Here is a 21,685-nt window from a genome sequence, read left to right on the forward strand (position 1 = left end):
TGTGCTGCTGAAGAATGCTGTGTCTCTTTGTCTGTTTTCTCTACACATGTCTTTTCTCCCTTAAGCTTCAATCCTTCCACCTGTATTCCCTCAGTCCCCAGATTCCCTTCCAGGTGCTCAACCCATGCAAGAAGATCTTGTAGCAGCAGGCTGCTACAGAAAAAGAGAAAGGACTTCCAGTTCCTGAACTTTCATCCTACCTGTATGCCCACACTAACATTGAACTCTAAGTTTAAGCCCATTCTTTCATGGATACTGTGTTTTGGAAGAAGTACACTCCAGGTTTATAAATGTAATATTTTTAAATACTGGTATTCCTATATCTAATGAATGAATATTTTTGCTAAAAGCTGATTGAGGGGCAGTTAGGTTGCTCAGTGGTTAGAGTGCCAGGCTTAGAGATGGAAGGTCCTGGGTTGAAATCTGGCTTCAGACACTTCCTATCTGGGTGACCCTGGGCAACTCACTTAACGCTAGTTGCTTTTCCTTCACCACTCTTCAGTCTTAGAACCAATACTTGATATTAATTCTAAGACAAAAGGAAAGGGTTTAAAAAAAGCTAATTAACTTTACTGGTTGATAGTTAAAAGGAAGTGTGAGTTCACTCACTACAGTGAGTGATTGTAGACCCATACGGTCACTCTCAGAAACTGAGACTGCAGTATACCTCTGGAGAGAGGTAGCTAGGTGGCATAGTGGATAGAGTGCCAGGCCTGAACTGGAAGACTCCTCCTATTGAGACATTTACTGTGTGACACTGTGTGACACTATGTGACACTAAATCCTGTCTGCCTCAGTTTCTTCATATATAAAATGAGCTGAAAAGGGAAACAATAAACCATTACAGTATCTTTGCCGAGAAAACCCCAAATTGAGTCACAAAGAATTAGACACAACTGAAAAATGACTCAACAACAGTCACAAACCACTGAAGAATTATCCTGAAATTGCAAGTGAAGGTCAAGGGAATAGCCTAAAAGGGGTGTTGTATATAGTTTTTAGATTTTGTTCTCCTTTTTAAAATGGGATATTTTCCCATCCTAGGTCTAGTGTTAGCTTTCCCATTTTACATGATTTTTCAAACATCCAAAAGGTCCAATAATCACATCTGTTTTCAAAGGTGTAGTTCACCTGTCCCAAGTGACCTGCATTAATCAAGGGACTCAAGATACTGTCTTAAAATCTTATTTATCTTGGGTAACAACTCCCTATTACATTTTTTAATGGAATGCTTCATGAATTTGTGTGTCATCATTATACAGGAGCCATGCTAATCTTCTCTGTATGATTCTCATTTTAGTACTGCACCCTATTCCTTATTTTGATTTGATCATTTCTGGTAGAGAGGTCATGCTCTCTACCAGAGAGATAACAGAAGTAAAATAATGTTGGAAGATGTGTCAGTTCTCCACTACTAATTCTTATCATCTCATACACTCAAGCAATGGCCCTCTCCTTTTTTGAATCCTGCTTTTTCTCTAATTTTTTTTGTCTATACCTATAAATTCACTGGTGTAGGGGACCCCTGTCCCCCCACCAAATGTATATAAGTATCTTCTATGTAATTTCCAGCATTGGTTTCCTGGTACATTGAAAGGTAATTGTCCAGGATCATACAGTCAGGAAGCTTCAAGAGTAGGATTTGAATCCGGATGATACTGATTCTGAAAATCACTTACATTCCATTTACTATGCCCATGCTACCCCCAAATATAGCTATAAACAAAATAAAACAAAAGCCATTTTTTCTTAGATTTCTTCACTATCCTTAACTTATTCAGAGTTTTAACTTGGCCCACTGGCACTAATTTACAGAATGGCCACTCTCTAATATCCATCCTGTGATGGCTTACTTACTTTCATCTTCTGTACATCTTTTTCCATCTAAATTGGACAGTGAATTCCCTCTGTATTCATAATAGTCTCTTCATACAACTATATTTTTCCTTCCTGATTGAAATCGTTTCCCTTGATCTCTCTCCTCTCCAATCCATTTCTCACACTATAGCTGGAGCAATCTTCAATTTGATTCAAAAACTCAATTCAACAAAGACTTTTAAAGTGCCTACTATCTTAGGTACTAGAAAAAGAAGAAAAGGTTCACATTTTACTGCCTGGGTCACTCTACAGCTTAAAAATTTTCTGTGGGTTCCCAATACCTAAAGCAAGGGCGTTTCACCTTGGGTCCATGGACCCTAAGAATGTCATTTAACTCAGAGCAGAAAAAAAATTAATTTAAGGATAATCAGTTTCCTCTGTAAGTCTGTATATTTTATTTTATATTTTTAAAACATACTTTTGAAAAGCAGTACACAAGCTTAACTAGACTTCTTAAAGGGACTATGACACAAAAAAATAAGAACTCCAAAACTGACTTAAACAGACCATACTTCATACACCAACCATACTTCACACACACACACAGACACAGACACACACACACACATGCGCACAAATAATCTATATTTTAAACAAACTGAACCAATAGCCATCTCTTGTCCTTTTTATGTCCCTTCCATGCATTTGAATCAAGCCCTCGATTTCTTTAATGAACCTTATGAACAACTCTAGTCTTTGAAATCTTTCCTTTCTTTAGAGGTCTAGATAAAGGATTATCTCCAAACTACAAGTAGTCTTTTCTCCCAGAATTTTTGAGCTTCCTAAGAAATAAGGGATTCTGGTGTGGTGTTCAATTGTCTGTCTTTCAGTTGCAAGAGGCAATTGGTGAGCAGGTCTCAAACAGTAAGATTAGCACAGGAAATAACTACTCAAGAGACCTGACTCTAGGCTAAACTGGCTTGCCTCTTATCACATTGAATAGTTCTGAGTTATGTTCTATGCCTATTTTATTGATACATTCACAAGGGAAGCAATAAATACTTTCATATGTTAGGGATACATCATAAATTCTTCAGCTTTTCTTACCTCCTGTGAACACAAAGTTCCCATTTCCCTAATGTCTGGAGAAAAGCAGTAATGCTTGATGAATAAATTCAAATAGGAAGTAGAAATTGAACATTGAGACTAGTTTTATGTAGCCTAAAACAATGTGCAGAAAAAAACTGAAGCATATGTTCATCAGCTGGGGTTTTCTACAGAAACAGAGGACTTTAGAGCTTGGAGGGACCCTACATTTTGTCCAGAACAAGTGCCTCATTTTAAAGATGAAGAAGCTGGGACATGCCAAATTGGGACTATTAGTTTGCAGCAGAACAAAGACTAGATCCTAGGTCTCCTGATTCCTAATCCAGAACTCCTTCTTGTCCTATAATTAGAATGTCAGAATGATGGATTGAATTTTTCTTTGCTTTCTTTCAGATGTCTAGAATTAAGCAGACAACCTAAATTTATTCAGCATGCATCATGAGTAATGGATATGTTTTTAATATAGACTTTTATTTTCATTGATGATTAGCATTTTAAACTTCAACAGGTTGAATGTTGAGTGCATATTTTTTTCCAATTTGAAATATTATTTCTCAGCCCCCTCCAACATATAGTTCATAAGAAGGATTAGATTTAGACTCACCTTTCTCTTCCTAATCTTGCCCAGGCATCTCTAATTATTTTTCAGTTAGAATTAAGAAACTTGCCTTATTTTGTCTTAGGTGTAAAGTTTTGGGGTTACTTTTAGCAAAGTAAATTATCAGACCTAGATTGCCTATATCTATTTATAATATTCCAGTCACACTGAAAGAATGACAGTAATTTGGCATATTGATATACTCAACAGCAAAGTGAAATTGAGACATTCTTCAAAATGACAAGAGTAACTTGGCTAGAGAGAGTTTTATTTCAAACATTGTGTTTTGTATTTCTTACATCCATATTTGACTAAACATCTACATTAGCAAGAGGGAGTATCTCCTTTCATCAAAACTTTTTGGAGTGTAACCTCACTGACAGTCTCTTAAGACATAGTCATGAGAAGAAGTATATTCTTCTGTATTTGGATACCCTATTTTTGAAATATCATAGTGATAAAGAAATATTAAAAAATGAACTAAGACTGTAATTTGAGTACTTTATATTTTGGAAGGTTTTCCTTTATTTTTCTGTTTCAATTTCATCAGAACTCTGCATAGTACCAATAAGTTTTGTTATTTCTTATAATTTTGTTGTGATTTCAAATTGTTAAATTTTTTGTTTACTTAATTTTTGCCATTTTTCTTTTTAATAAGGTTGACTAAAGGTTCATCAATTTTATTAGTTTTATCAAAAAACCAACTTTTGATTTTATTTTTAATTTCTGTGCTTTCAAAAATTCATTTCTCTTTCTTCGCTAATTTTTAACATCTTTTGTGTTTATTTTAAATTTGTTTAGAAGTTCTGAGAAGTTTTCCTGTATTATTTCTTGCATTATGATACACAGTTTTAATTGTTCTAGGAGAGCTATAATTTATCAGTTGTCTCTGAGAATTCTATCTTCTAGATATTCTCATTTTTGTAGAGATCATGTTTTTCTTTTCATGCAATTGGTTTTTAAATTTTCCTTTTCCATATTGACCTTAATTATGTGTATTTGCATTCTTAGCCAGTTATTCTCTCTTTTGTCATTTCTGCAGTACTGGACATATTCTGATTTTACAATTCTTTCTCTTTTATGCCATTAAGAAGCACGTGGAAGTGGTTTCATGACCTCTTAGGAATTCACTGGGTACTCTGGATCATCATGTATTCATTAATTTTCCTTTTTCTTGTAATATTTATTGATAGATATTTGAACTCATTTGTCTTATCATAAGTACATAATCTCTTTTGCTAGTATTATCTTCCCTGTTGTTTTATTTGCTTATGCTAGAGATGTTGAAATGACTTTTATTCTTCCTGAAATCTTCTATAATTTCTTTTTCCCCTATTATTTTTCTTTATTGTTCACTTTCTAACTCTTTTCCTTTGAATGCGGTTTCTGTGGGGTCTTTGCCCAAAAGCTCTCTCAGCTTCCTCTTATGCTGACCAATTCACATTTCACTGGTCTCAAGTTTCTACTTCAAATGACCTCTGAAAGGGACCAAACTGGCCCCAGTTAGATATCAGTCCTATTTTCCTCTGATTTAGGGTATTCCACATGTACTACAAATGCTGGCATTCTGCTCTAGTTCAATTTGCATTTCAGTTCTTTAGGTGAGTACTATAATAGCACAAAGTGCTGCCATATAACTGTCCCAGCCAGAGTAAGCATCTCTATTTTTTGTGTTTTTCCCATTAATTAAGAATTCATATCAATCAGTTGAACAGATTTAATTCATTTTTAGGAAGAGATATTTATTGCAGTGGTGTTTTGGACATACCCTCTATCCAGTAGGTATATAGTTCTAAGGACGGGATTTATGAAAGAGGGATGGGACAAAAGGAGCCAGAGAAGGAGTGGCTGACAGTTGGTGACAGTTACGGACAGCTGAGATCAGAGAGAATTCTGGAAAATTCTCTGGAGAAAGGAGGAAGAGAAGAGGTCTTCCAGCAGAGGACTGAGAGAGAGGAGAGGAGGACATCCCAGCTTGGATCCAGTCCTGAGGGCTTTCTGAGGATCTTTCTTTGGACATTGAAACCCTGATTCCCTGGTCAAAGATTCCATCACATCTCACCCAGCAAAACTTTAATCATCAAGTTAGCTAAGTTTTTGGACTCCATTTTGGGAGCCAATTCTTAGTCTCCTTCCCACATTACCCAACCTTGCTGAAAGACCCCCTTTCAGTCAAAACTTACAATTATAGAAAAGAAAAGAAACAGAGAAATAGAAAGAGAAGGGGCTAGGGGAGAAGCAAAGAAGTGGGAACCATTGGGTTTCCCACCTAGGTGACAGACCTCACAGAAATAGAGAAGAGGGCACCCCAAATCCCACTGCCCTTCAGCCCTTTCCCCAATCCCCAAATTGTGAATAATAAAAGGCATTCATTAGTCAGATTGTGTTCCAGAGTGCCTGAGAGACAACAAGGGAGAGGGGAACCAAAGCCTCCATCTTGAAGCCAGACCACCCACTGTGAAATTGACTGACCTCAGGGGAGGTTTGTGTGAACCCCACTCTCATTCAGAATCAGATTGGGGTACCACAGACCTCACCTTATAGGGAAGCCTCGCCCCCAACTCCTATGGGGTGGCACAACCATCCAGGTCACCCAGTTTTGGGGTGACATCCCCTTAAAGTCTCCCAGTGCATATTGGGCCCTGAGGGGAGTGCTAAAGGAGAGTCACAATACAGACTCTCTCTCTCTCTCTCTCTCTCTCTCTCTCTCTCTCTCTCTCTCTCTCTCTCCCTTCCTCCCTCCCCCTTCTATCATAACATTGGTTATTGGCTCTCATTATTGTTATATAGTATGGAAGAAAGTGGGCTTAAACTTGGAAAGCACATTTGGCAAAAGAGTAAACTCATAGCTCCCATTTGCTGGAAATATTACCCTCTCCTTTAAAGGTGTAAAAATAATAATAGGGAAAACAATACAAGGTGCAAGGAACGCTAAAAAGACTCTTGTTTATGAAAAATAAACAATTTATTTAAATATATTTAAGACTAACTCCACCCAAATAAACTCCCAGGTCCCACAAGGAATCACTTCTCCTGTGGTTCACAGGCTACACTAATCTTCCCTGATCTAACTAACCAAATTTATACTATTCTAAATAAACCTAATCACTCTACCTCTTAACTTAGCCTTTAATAAAGATAACCAAGGCTAGCTGGTTGAGTCTCCATAAGAATCATGTTAGGACTCTGAGCCTTAACAGACTCAGAGTCCAAGCCAAAGATCAGGCTTTATTTGGCCTTTTCAGTTTAACCAATCTATAGACAGTAACAGATAAATGTTTTTAAAAACAAATAAAATAAAATAAAATAAAATAAAAGTGTTTCCCAAGTTGGAAAAGAAAACACTAAGCTTCCTCAGGTCTTTCACTCAGACAGAGAGAAAGAAAGACAAAGATGTTACCTTCTCTAGCCCTGAGAGAGAAAAGAATCTGTGTGTGGCTCTGTCGACTGCCAAAAGCCCACTCCTGGGATGCCACATACAGAGCGTGTAACTGTCATAGAAATAACAGTTATAACTGCCACTAGTTGAAATTAACACTCTCAGCTCTATTTGAAACTCCAATTCTTCCTCAAGCCAGCTTCTCTACTTCTTATCTTTAAACTAATAAAACAATACTTATTTTCTAATACCATCCTCATAAAGTGTGAAAACCATGAAATACCCCCTTGGTATGATGTAAATTTTATGTTGGTCTCCAAATAGAAACTAATATATGCTTTTCTTCATCATGGCCAGTTGACAGACTTACAATACAGACACTAACTTTAGTTGTTCTTGTCCCAAGGACACAGCTTGGATAACAATGAAAAGTCCAAATAATTTGACTCAACCTCTGAACTTCACAAGGTACTCATTATTTCTTCCATTTGTTTCATACACACTCTTTTAGTGATTCATTCTAAGAGATTTGACTTAAGCTTCCACAATCCCTAAAATGTTCCATGCTCAAATTCTAGATTTCAAACTGGATTTATATAAGCCCCACAGGATGGAACCAAATCCATTAACTAATTCAAACTGACTTTCTTTTACAATCAGTTGAAATGCCAGAGATTTCTGTAGCAGTCCAGGCATGTACAAATCTTAAAAATATTATAGAAGTACTAAAAAACCACACCTATGAACAATCTGCTCATTTTACTAGACTAATTTCTATGCCCTTGAGTTCAGTTAAGACTTTAACCTTGTAATATTCCAACCCATCCGTAAGGTTACGCTCCAAAAGACTAACTAGCTCTTTGTATTGCCAACAATACTTATGTATTTGTGTCGTATAAGGTCAAATGAACTCCTGATATGGATGTAGACTTCACCATTGTCTTAGTATTGGGCTCTTGTATCTTTTGATGATTACCTCATAATGTTAATGTGTAAATCAGACCATCCATTTGATTATCAATCTCCCTTCCCCCTCTTCTTGTAACCTCAATAAAAATCAGTCTTCCAGGCTAACAGAAAACTCTTTATCACCAGAGCCAAGTCCCTGTCAGGCTTATGCTTTGCTGGAACACTCTATGTCTCTGCCTCTTTGTCACTCGGTCCCCAGTTCCCCCTTTCAGGTGTTCTACCTGAGAGGAACTTTAATGAAGTTGGTGAATGGCTTCAATATCCAAGACTTATTCATACCTGGATGACAACCTGATTGATAGTTTCAATCCAGATATGTTCTGCACCAGTATGTGACAAGAGAATCAAGGCATAGCTACTTGGTGGTTACTTTAATTTTTATTCAACTTTTTTATTATTTATTCAATTTATTTTACTCATTTTATAAATAGAAGTTTCTCCTTGTCATCTTCCAACTTTTCTTAATGAACCTATAATGTTATAGCTTATGTCCTACATTTACCCTCACCTCATCCTCTTGGGCCCTTGTTCCCCATTGAAGTTCACATTAAGAGTAAAGCCTTGGGAGCAGCTGGGTAGCTCGGTGGATTGAGAGTCAGGCCTAGAGACGAGAGGTCCTAGGTTCAAATCTTGCCTCAGACACTTCCCAGCTGTGTGACCCTGGGCAAGTCACTTGACCCCCATTGCCTAGCCCTTACCACTCTTCTGCCTTAGAGTCAATACACAGTATTTTTTTAATAAAAACCCTTACCTTCCATCTTGGACTCCAAGATGGAAGGTAAAGGTTTTTATAAAAAAGAAAAAAAAAAGAGCAAAACCTCGAAAGAGTAATACTCCAAAAGGATTTTATAAGAGGAACTTATTATCTCAAATGAATTGTAGAATGTAGGAAAGACACTGGGCTTCCTGGGCCTGTTGTTTGGTCCAAAAAAATAATAGGGTATAGAAATCTAGTATGACACTCCTAAGTGAATACTCAGCCAGTGGAAAAATCACTTCCCCAGTTCTAAGATTCCTCTTTCCTAGCACTAACACTAATCTAGGGTTGAATATTACTATGAACCATAGAACATCACATTCCTGTACAAATCAGAATTCTAGAAAAGACCCATGGATGGGCTAGAAAGTATAAGAAATGATCTTTCAAAGAGAAGTAGTATAGCCAGAACATATAGACATGAAGGTATGGTCCCAAAGAAAGGTTAAGAAAGAAGAAATGCACAATCTGAGTTCGTTACTGGTACTCACAAAATATTAAAAGAACCACTCCTAGGATGTTTAATAAATCCTTGAAGGGGATGTTAAGAATAAAATGGCTCAGAAATCAAATGAATTGATAAGCAAAACGAAGAACAGAAATGACCTGCTGGATGCCCAGAAGAACCAGATAGACCAGATTGAAAAGGAAAACCAGTCCCTAAAGGCTAGAATTGGGCAATTAAAAATCCAATGATCTCTCAAGACAGCAAGAACAAATAAAGAAAAGTCAAAAGACTGATAAAGTAGAAGGAAACATGAAATACCTCACTGAGAAAGTGACAGATCAAGAAAACAGATCTAGAAGAGATAATTTGAGAATCATTGGTCTTCTTGAAAAACCAGGAATTAATAGAAATTTGGACTCCATTCTAAAAGAAATTATTCAGCAAAACTTCCCTGAAGTTCTACAAGAGGGTAATATAGACATTGAAAGGATCCATAGATCACCCTCTATATTAGACCCTGAAAAGACAACCACCAGAAATATAATAGCCAAATTCAAGAGCTTCCAAGTAAAAGAAAAAAATATTGCAAGAAGCCAGAAAGAGACAATTCAGATACCAAGGAGCACCAATCAGGATCACATAGGACCTGGCAGCCTCCACTCTAAAAGACCACAAGGCTTGGAATATGATCTTCAGAAAGGCAAGAGAACTGGGTCTGCAACAAAGGATCACCTACCCATCAAAACTGACTATATATTTCCAGGGAAAAGTATGGCCATTCAACAAGATAGAAGATTTCCAAGTATTTCCACAGAAAAGACCAGGACTAAATGGAAAGTTTGATATCCAACCACAAAAAAAAAAACAAGAGAAACATGAAAAGGTAAATAAGAAACAGAGGGGAAAGAAAGAAAATTCTTTTTCTTAAATTTACCCCTTTAAGGGTCTTAATAAGATCAAATTATTTGTACTCCTATATGGAGAAATGTTATGTGTAATTTTCAAAAACTGTATTCACTATTATAGTAAGTAGAAGAATTATTCATAGGGAGAGGTTGGAGCACTAAATGGTCTAAGATAAGACGGGGGGAGGGGGGGAAACAGGGAGGGTGCATAGTAGATGGCATCAAGAGAAACTTGAATGAATAAGAAAAATAGGATATTCTATACCCTACAAAGAGAGAATGGGAAGGGATCAATACCATTATAAAAAGGAGAGGAAGAGAGCTTTAAGAGGTACTATTTAAACCTTACTCTCAGCAGAATTAACCCTGAGAGGGAAGAGGAGCTATATCCATTGGGATATAGAATTCTATCTAACCCTACTGAGAAAGTCAGAAGGGATAAACCAAGGGGAGCAGGCGAATAGGGAAGTCATAAAAGGGAGGAGAAGAGAGGAAGGAGGGAATTCATTAGGCCTTAAAAATAAAAAGAGGGGAATAATAAGGGAGGGGGTAGAAAGGGAAGTAAATCAAGGGAAGGGACAAGGGGGACTGGTCTAAAACAAACCACTAGTTTAAAAGGAAATAGCATAAGAAGGTGGAGTAGAACTACAGAGGATACCAAAATGTTGGGGAATACACAATTAATAATTATAACTCTGAATATGAATGGGATGAACTTGCCCATAAAACAGAAAGCAAATAGCAGAATGAATTAGAACCCATAAGCCTACCGTGTAATGTCTACAAGAAACACATATGAGGTGGGTGGACATACACAGGTTTAAGGTCAAGGGCTGGAGTAAAATCTTTTGGGTGTCAAATGAGAAAAAAAAGGCAGGAGTGGTGACCATGATCTCTGACAGAGTCAAAGTAAAAATAGATTTTGTTAAAAGAGAAAGGGAAGGTAATTACATCCTGATAAAAGGCAGTATAGACAATGAGGAAATAAAAGTGCTTAACATGTATGCACAAAATCATATAGCAACCAAATTCCTAAAGGAGAAATTGGCAAACTCAAGAAGGAAATAGATAGTAAAACCATACTAGTGGGAGATCTAAATATTCCTCTTTCAGATTTAGATAAATCAAACCAAAAAATAAATAAGAAAGAGAAAGAGAGGTAAATGAAATCCTAGAAAAATTAGATTTAATAGATATGTGGAGAAAAATAAATAGGAACAAAAAGGAATATACATTTCTTTCACCTGCACATGGTACATTCACAAAGACTGACCATGTAATAGGGCATAGAAACATTGCAAACAAATGCAAAAGAGCAGAAATAATAAAAGTAAACTTCTCAGATAATAATGCAATAAAAAATTATTAAGGGCACATGGACAAGCAAATCAAAAACTAATTGGAAATTAAATAATATGATTCTTCAAAACCAGTTAGTTAAAGAAGAAATCATAGAAACAATCAATAATTTCATTGAAGAGAATGACAGTGATGAAACATCATACAAACTCTGTGGGATGCAGCTAAGGCAGTACTCAGGGGGAAATTTATATCCTTGAATGCATTTAATAACAAATTAGAGAAGGCAAAGATAAATGAACTGGGCATACAAATTAAAAAACTAGAAAGCAAGCAAATTAAAAATCCCCAGCTAAACACAAAGTTGGAGCTTATAAAAATTAAAGGAGAAATCAATAAAATTGAAAGTAAAAGAACTATTAAATTAGTAAATAAGACTAGAAGCTTGTACTTTGAAAAAACAGATAAAATAGACAAAGTCCTGGTCAATCTAATTTAAAAAAGGAAAGAAGAAAACCAAATCATCAATATTAAAGATGAAAAGGTAGACCTCACCTCTAATGAAGGGGAAATTAAGGCAATCATTAAAAACTATTTTGCCCAATTATACGGTAATAAATATAGCAATCTAGGTGATATGGATGAATATTTACAAAAAATGAAATGGCCTAGATTAACAGTAGAAGAAATAGAATACTAAAATAATCCTATATCAGAAAAAGAAATTGAACAAGCCATCAAAGAACTCCCTAAGAAAAAATCCCCAGGACCAGATGGATTCACAAGTGAATTCTATCAAACCTTTAAAGAACAACTAATTCCAATACTATACAAACTATTTGGCATAATAAGTAAAGAAGGGGTTCTACCAAATTTCTTTTATGATACAAATATGGTACTGATCACAAAGCCAGGTAAATCAAAAACAGAGAAAGAAAACTACAGACCAATCTCCTTAATGAACATAGATGCAAAAATCTTAAACAGAATACTAGCAGAGACTCCAGCAAGTGATCATGAGGGTTATTCATTATGATCAGGTGGGATTTATACCAGGAATGCAAGGATAGTTCAACATCAGGAAAACCATTCACATAATTGACCATATAAACAAGCAAACCAACAAAAACCACATGATTATCTCAATAGATGCTGAAAAAGCCTTTGACAAAATACAGCATCCATTCCTATTGAAAACACTAGAAAGTATAGGAATAGAAGGACCTTTCCTAAAAATAATAAATAGTATTTATCTAAAACCATCAACGAGTATCATATGCAATGGGGATAAATTAGAAGCCTTCCCAGTAAGATCAGGCGTGAAATAAGGATGGCCTCTATCGCCTCTATTATTTAACATTGTACTAGAAACACTAGCAGTAGCAATGAGAGAAGAAAAAGAAATAGAATGTATTAAAATAGGCAATGAGGAGACTAAGCTATCACTGTTTGCAGATGATATGATGGTCTACTTTAAAAATCCTAGAGAATCAATTAAAAAGCTAATAGAAATAATCAACAACTTTAGCAAAGTTGCAGGATACAAAATAAATTCACATGAATCATCAGCATTTCTATATATTTCCAAAACATCACAGCTGCAAGAGGTAGAAAGAGAAACACCATTTAAAATCACCCTAAACAATATAAAATACTTAGGAACCTATCTACCAAAACAAACATAGGAACTATATGAACACAACTACAAAACACTTTCCAAACAATTAAAACTAGATCTAAACAATTGGAAAAACATTGATTACTCATGGGTAGGACAAGCTAACATAATAAAAATGATCATTCTACTCAAATTAATTTACCTATTCAGTGCCATACTTATCAAACTACCAAAATAATTTTTACTGAATTAGAAAAAACTATAACAAAGTTCTTTTGGAAGAACAAAAGATCAAGTATATCAAGGGAAATAATGAAAAAAAACATGAAGTAAGTTGACCTAGCAGTACCAGATATTAAGCTGTACTATAAAGTTGCGGTCATTAAAACGATATGGTACTGGCTAAGAGACAGAAGGGAGGATCAGTGGAATAGACTTGGAGTAAGTGACATCAGCAAGACAGTGTATGATGAACCCTAAGAGCCCAACTTTGGGGACATAAATCCACTATTTGACCAAAACTGTTGGGAAAATTAGAAAACAATATGGGAGAGATTAGGTTTAGATCAACATGTCATACCCTACACCAAGATAAATTCAGAATAGATAAATGACTCGAATATAAAGAAGGAAACTATAAGAAAATTAAGTGAACATAGAATAGTATATGTCTCAGATCTATGGGAAAGGGATGATTTTAAAACCAAGCAAGAGTTAGAAAAAAATTACAAGATGTAAAACAAATAATTTTGATCATATTAAATTAAAAAGGTTTTGTACAAACAAAAACCATGCAACCAAAATCAGAATTGAAACAACAAATTGGGAAAAATCTTTATAACCAAAAACTCTGATAGAGGTCTAATTACTCAAATATACAAGGTGCTAAAACAAGTGTATAAAAAATCAAGCCATTCCCCAATTGATAAATTAGCAAGGGACATGAATAGACAATTTTCAGTTAAAGAAATCAAAACTATCAATAAGCACATGAGAAAGCAGGGGAGAGTAATGAATGTTGGAGGGGATGTGGCCAATTTGGGACATTAATGCATTGCCGGTGGAGTTGTGAACTGTTCTAACCATTCTGGATGGCAATTTGGAACTATTCCCAAAGAGCGAGAAAAGATTGCCTGCCCTTCGATCCAGCCATAACATTGCTGGGTTTGTACCCCCAAAGAGATCATAAATAAACAGACTTGTATGAAAATATTTATAGCTGCACTTTTTGTGGTGGCAAAAAACTGGAAAACAAAGGAATGCCCTTCAATTGGGGAATGGCTAAACAAATTGTGGTATATGTTGTTGATGGAATACTATTGTGCTCAAAGGAATAAAAAACTGGAGGAATTCCATGTGAACTGGAAAGACCTCCAGGAATTGACGCAGAATGGAAGGAGCAGAGCCAGAAGAACATTGTATACAGAGACTGATACACTGTGGTAAAATCTAATGTAATGGACTTCTGTACTGGCAGCAATGCAATAACCCAGCACAATTCTGAGGAATTTATGGAAAAGAAAACTACCCACTTTCAGAGGAAGAACTACAGGATTGGAAACACAGAAGAAAAATAACTGCTTTAACACATGGTTTGATGCCGGGCATGATTGGAGATGTAGATACTAAACAACTACACCAATGTAACTATCAATAATATGTAAATAAGTCTTGATTGATCACACATGTTAAAACCACTGGAAATGTGCATTGGATATGGGGGAGGGGTGAAGGGGGGTTAAGTGGAAAGTAAAAAGAAGAATTATGTAACCATGGAAAATGTTTCTAAAAAAATAAAATATTAAAAAAAAAAGTATTTTTGTATTATGCCTTCACACTGAACTTACCCTTTGAACAAGCAATACCATGTAATGGATAAATACCAAAAAGAATTTAAATTTAAATTTAAAAAGAGGGGAAGATATATATTTACAAAAATTTTAATACCATTTTTATCATACCAATAAATGAAAGCTAAGAGTATCCCCAAATTGAGTAATAGCTAAATATGTTGCATATGAATATGTAAAGACGGGAAATGCTTAGGTCAATCAATCAATTATTCCGCCCCACTTTATTGAGAAAACACACCCAGACTAAATAAATCAATCTGAGGTGTGGAGAAAAAATAACTTGAACTCCTCTATGGAATCAATAAATCTTTCAAATTCATTTCAACTAGTTGGGATAAAATGTCTTTTTAGATCATTTGGTATACTTGCTTATGATGTGTAGAGCTAGTACCAACTATTTTGGAATCAAGGATTAGAGCAGTGGTTCCCAAACTTTTTTGGCCTATTGCCCCCTTTCCAGAAAAAATATTACTTAGTGCCCCCTGTCACATACTACCACCACCCCTACAGTTATTCACCACCCCCAAAAATCACCTGTGGCCATCACCACTTTCATGGTTCGCTGCAGTACCCACCAGGGGGTAGTGGAGCCCACTTTGGGAATCAGTGGGTTAGAGGATATCCAGAGATGACCCAGTATAATTCTAGTCAAAGGGATTAGAGAAAGGAGAGAATCCTCAGTTTCAGTATCCTACTCTTCTACCTTGACCAGAATAAGATACAGAAAGATTCAAAGGGTCAGAGAATTTAGACTTTATCTTCAGTGTCCCATCAGTGTTCCCTGAAACAGCACTGTTCCACATGGGAAACCAAGGACCAACTGGACCCAATAAAGAAAAACTAAAAAACGGCATATGAAAGATTCTATAAATATTCAAAAAAATAAATAAAAAATAAAAAACCCTAGCATATGGAAGGGAAAATTCTTTAGAACACCTACAAAGGTGAGTAAAAAGACTTCCAGCAAACAATAATTTTCTTACTATTTTATCACATGTTCTTTTTAAACTTGGGACTCTGTATATGCTGATAATAAAATGTGTCACAGATCTTTATCAGGACTGGGTAAAGTAATATTTTGTACCAATTCTGCAAACTATACCACAATAGAAAATATCCCTAACTATAAGCTGAACAAGTCTTTCTGGCTATTTTATTTTGTCAATAATTATTGGGTTAAGCATAGTGAGAGCTCATGAGTTATATAGCATAACACAATCATCTCCCTACATCACCCTTACTCTTCAGAATTTACCCTACAGCCATTAGAAAAAGTAATAGATTTCCTTTGGGGATGAAACTTGGCAATAGAAATAGGAGGTGGAAGAGTAGCTCTGGGGCACATGATATAAATAAGCAAAAGAGATATTCTTGTCTTGTGTATGAAATTATTTTTCTATCTTTTATGTGAAAATGTTTGTCTCTTGTAAAAATGAGGATAGAAACTGTTCGGATACCTTTGATAGATGTTTACAAAGATATCCTCAGTTGTAGCAGTGAGGTAAAGCTCAGCTGGCTAGCTATGAGTTGTTACCTCTGGGTCTTGAGCAAGGAAAAGCTCTGGAGACTACTATGTATAAAATTGAACTATTTATTAAGAGTTTAGAATGTGTAAAAGAATATAAGGATATAAAAGGATTATTAAATATAAAGGAATCTACTTAAAGCCCAAATCCAACTAGTTTCATCTGAAACCTCTTCAGTCCTGGTTTCCCAGGCTACACTAAACTTCCTATTTCTAACTAATCCCAAATTTTCCTGTTCTACAATAATCTAACACTAATATGCTTATAAATAATTCTATATAGTTCTTAACTCTGTGTCCAAATTATAAAAAGCAGCAAAGACAAGTTGACTGAGGCCTTGTCAAGCTCAGCTATGACTGAGAGTTTCACCCAGAACCTAGAGAAAAGACAGGATCTTCTGTTGTCTTCTTAGAGATGAGTAATTCACCAGCAGCTGTAAAACAATCACTGAATTCAGATCCTAGTATTTCCTAATTTGGCAAAAGGAAAACACCAAGATACTCCAGGATTTATCTTTCCCTCAAACTCCAAAGCATAGAGCAGAGAGAGAAAGCAGAAAGTAGCCAGTCACTCTCCTAGCATCCAGAGAGCCACTGATAAGAACTTTCAGTTGGTCTCAGCTCTAACATTCTAAAGAACTTTTTGAACCAGCCCTTTTGCAACTTTTGAAATAGATTCTAAATTGCTTATCTATAAAGCTAACTAATCAATACTCATATCTTTATTATTATTCCAATTCTCTGCTGTTATTGGTGAATTTTTGATTTTTTAAACAACATTTCTTCTAATAAAAGTCAGAAAAGCACAAAAGCTAAAAAAAAAAAAACTCCCAAGAATATAATAGCCAAATTCTAGAGCTCTCTGATCAAAAAGACAATACTTCAAGCATCCAGAAAGAAGCAATTCAAATATTGTGGAGCCATTCAGGATCACACAAGGTTTAGCAGGTCCATTGTTAAAGAAGAAGTGGACTTCTAATATGATATTCCAGAAGGCAAAGGAATTAGGATTATAAACAAGAATAACCTACTGAGTGAAAATGAGTATAAGTATAAACCTTCAAGGGAAAATATTATTTTTAACAGAATAGAGAACTTGTAAGCATCCTTGATGAAAAAAAAATAAGAAATGAATAGAAATTTTAGCTTTCAAATATAAGACTCAATAGAAACATAAAAGGATAAACATGAAAGATTAATCATGGAGGAATTAGTAAGGTTAAACTATTTATATTTCTATATACAAAGATGATCCAGGTAACTCCTAAGAATTTTAGCATTATTAGGGCAGGAAGAAGTATACATTAAAAGAGGTCAAGGATGTGAGATGGCTATGAGAAGATGATTGTTTTTAATGTAGAGGTGAGAAAGAGAAATATGCTGGGAGAAGGTGGAAGGGAAAGATAGAATGGGGAATTTTTTTCTACATAAGAGGCACATAAAGAAAAGCTTTTTTAGAGGAGGGGAAAATGAGGGAAGAGATGACAAGAAATGTTTGAATCTCACTTTCAACTGAATATATATGTATTTTATACACATATATGTATACTTAGGTATAGATCTATTTTATCCAATAGGGAAATTAGAAAGAAAAGGTATAAAAGATCAATGGAAGGGATGATTAAAAGGAGGGCAGATTAAGAGAGGCGCCAGTCAGAAACAAAATAGACTTTTGAAGAAGAACAGAATAAAAAGAGGATAAAAAGAAGAAAATAGGAGAGAATGAAATACCTAGTTAATAATTATAATTGTGAAACTAAATTGGATGAACTTATCCTTATACAAAAACAGATAGCAGAATGGATTAGAGACTAGAATCCAACAATATGTTACATACAAGAGACATACTTAAAACAAAAAGATACACAGAGTTAAAAGTAGAATGTATTATGCTTCAGCTTAAAAAAGAAGTCAAAAGTAATAATCATGATCTCAGACAAAGAAAAAAACAAAAATAGGCCTAATTAAAATAGATAATCAGGAAACTACATTTTGCTGAAAGTACAATAGACAAAGAATTAATATCAACAATTTTACAGCAAATCTCTCTGATAAAAACCTAATTTTTCAAATATAAAGGGAACTGAATCAAATTAATAAAAATAAGAGCTATTTTCCAATTGAAAAATGCCAAAGGAAATAAATGGTCAATTTTCAGAAGAAGAAATCAAAGCTAAATATAGTCATATTAAAAATGCTCTAAATCACCATTAATTAGGGAAAGGAAAATTAAAACAACCCTGAGATGCCATTTTACACCTATCAGAAATAACAAATTCTGTAGGGAATGAGGGAAAATAAGTACAATAATGAACTATTGGTGGAATAATGAACTGTTCAATGATTCTAGAGAGTACTTTGGAACTAGGCCCAAAGGACTATGATACTGTGTATAATTTATGATTCATCAATATCACTACTGGGTCTGTACCCCAATGAGATCAAATAAAAAGGAAAAGGAGATATATATATATATAAACTCTTTTTTTGGTGGCAAAATATTGGAATTTGAGAAGATGCTCAACAATTGGGGAAAGGGTAATTTGTGGCGTATGATTGTGATGGATTACTATTGTGCTATGAGAAATAACCAGAGGGTTAATTTCAGAAAAACATGGGAAGACCTATGAGAACTGACACAAAGTGAAGTGAGAAGAACTGGGAGATAATTGTGCATAGTATTGTATTGTATTGTAAAGATGATCAATAGTGAAAGAATTCACTACTCTGATCAATACAGTAATCTAAGACAATTCCAAAGGGCTCATGCTGGAAAAATAAATGCTATCCACCTGTAGAGGGAGAGAACTGATCAACTCTGATTGCTCATTAAAGTATGATTTTCTTTCTCTTCCTTTCTTCTGTCTTCCTTTCTTTTTCTTCCTTTCTTTCTTTTCCTTTCCTTTTTTCTTCCTTCCTTCCTTCCTTTTCTTTTCCTTTTTTTGAAATTTGACCAATATGGAAATATGTTTTGCATGATTTCATATGTAAAATTGATATCATATTGATTGTCTTCTGTGTGGGCAGGAGAGGGGGAGGAAGAAGAGAATCTAGAACTCACAACTTTAAAAAGAAAAGAATGCTCAACATAAATAAATAAATGGGAGAGGGGGTTTATTCTTTCTTCATAACTAGATCCAGGCACTTCAACAAAAAGCCTTATTGGCTTTGGACAAAATACTTGACATTTTTCAGCCTCACTTTCTTCCTTTTATAAAATGATAATAATACTAACACATTCCTCATAGGGTTGTTATGGGAATCAAATGAAATAGCATATATATATAGCACTTTGCAAAACTTAAAACATCATATAAAATTCCTGTTGTTATTACTATTTTCAGCTCTATGGGAAGTTCTCCACTTCAAAACAATTAAGGATTCCTCTCCTAATTCCTACTACACTGCAGTTCTTAATACTTGGACAGTAAGGAACGGTATTGCCATCTTCTACCCATTAATTGTTATGTTTTAATATAAAATTTTTCCTGGTATTAACACATTTAGCTCTCCTTACATTTTAATTTTCTTATTCATATTTTAAATTAACTGCTTCTCTGGATTGACTGTTTTTGTGTTTCAGGAAGTCAATATTTTTGAGTAAGAAAAAAAAATGTGCGTGTACATTTTTTTAGCATTACTTTAAAAGCCTTTAGAAATATCTTGCTTACAGTAGGGTTTTAAAAAAAAACTTCTCCTTGGGAACCATTTGATGAATAAATAGTGCTATAAATATTCTCATTTTATGTTTCTTGATTCACTAAAGGATTATCATGGAGAAAATCATCAAGCAAATACTACTGAAAAACCAAGACAGTTTTCACTCCACACTGAGACAGAGACATTTTCATAGAGACAAAAATAAAATCCAAAACTATGTGCTATAGGAAACTGGATTACTTTCAATGATAATACTCAAGCAAAGATTACTATATATTAGAGAGGAGTACACACTATGGAAAATGGCCAAAATACTAAAATGAGAGACCATAAGTCAATCTGATGTTCAAATTCTTTTTGACCATGACATATAACTTTTGATTCTTGTTTGAAAAGATACAAAATTTTTCACCAGGAAAATATGTGATTGAAGAAAGTAGACAACAATTTCATTGATAAACTTTTAAGGAAAGAATATAATTCAGTATCAGACTCAGAACACATATTATTTACCTGAAGAATGGTTGTCTTTAACAGAAAGTAGTGTGGAATGGATATGGAATTGACTTTGGAGTCATAGAGACCTGGATTCAAGATATCCCTCTTATGTATATCAGCTATATAATGTTACTCTTCAGTGAACAAAGGCAAATCTCTAAAGTTACATTACAGAAGTTATTATTCTTTTTTCCTGGAGATAGTTGCAACATTAAGAATTACACTCTTTACTAGTAAGTGTTTTAGGTTAAAATATATGAGTTTCTGCCATTATATCAAGGATTTCCTTGGTTTTATGCATTTTAATTAATAACTTGACGAAATAGATACTTTAAAGGAATTCTTAGTCATTATTCTGCCAGAATTCTCCCCCATTATCCTCAGGAAGGAGGAACTCATAGTATCTAAACCGGGCAATGCCAATTTTTTTTTCTTTGCAAAATGTTATATGCCCCTTCCTCTTCTACAATTATAATGATACTTTTTTTGAAAATTCAAGAAATCTTCTGTTTTCATAGAAGAGTACCTATTCTTCATTATTTTCCCTTTGCATAATATACTTTCATTATGCAAATGATTTTCCTAACCAGTGGCTCATTATTCCAGATTATTTATTATGACTATTAAATGATCAAAAACAGTAAAAAAGACAGCAATTACACTTAGAACTTGAACATATTTCTACTGGCTTTCTGTGGGAGAGGCTCCTGACTGAAAAATATTTGTTAATGTTTGCATTGTTGAAAAAGATAGACAGCTTAAGTAAAAGGAAATCAATTTCCAAGAAATTGTCTTATTGTCGCTATTGTTGCTGTTTCTAACTTGAAGAAATGAAATTTAAATTTCATAACAATAAATACTAAAAGGAATGGTAAAGTTATTTTATCATAGTGCAATCAAGAAAAAAATGAGCAATCTGTTAATGGCAAAAGTCCTGTAATAATATATCTTCTGTTCTAATGGTTTTAGCATTAAACTATTCTGAGGTCAAAAGAGCTATCTATAAGATCTTTTCATGTACCTCTTTGTGACTTCACTAATTACTGGAGATGTGTTGTTTTGGCAGTCAGGCAACAAAAATTTATTATGCATTTAGACAAATATGAGCAAAAAAAAATTGTTCTTGCTTTCAAGGAGCTTACACTCCACCAGAGGAAGATAGTACATCAACAGGGACTTTAAAAAGGTAAGTAACTGGAGTGCCTGTGTGGGGGCATGAAGACGAAGTACAAGGCAGAGGAATGAAATATA

At 34.6% G+C, this 21,685-nt stretch overlaps 1 pseudogene; it reads right to left on the reverse strand.

Annotated features, from left to right (window-relative positions):
- Window positions 1-1,217: 1,217 nt before the first annotated feature.
- Window positions 1,218-1,307, reverse strand: LOC123232746 (annotated as a pseudogene).
- Window positions 1,308-21,685: the final 20,378 nt, after the last annotated feature.

The sequence above is a fragment of the Gracilinanus agilis genome, chromosome 1 (genome assembly GCF_016433145.1).
Source record: "Gracilinanus agilis isolate LMUSP501 chromosome 1, AgileGrace, whole genome shotgun sequence".
NCBI lineage: Eukaryota > Metazoa > Chordata > Mammalia > Didelphimorphia > Didelphidae > Gracilinanus > Gracilinanus agilis.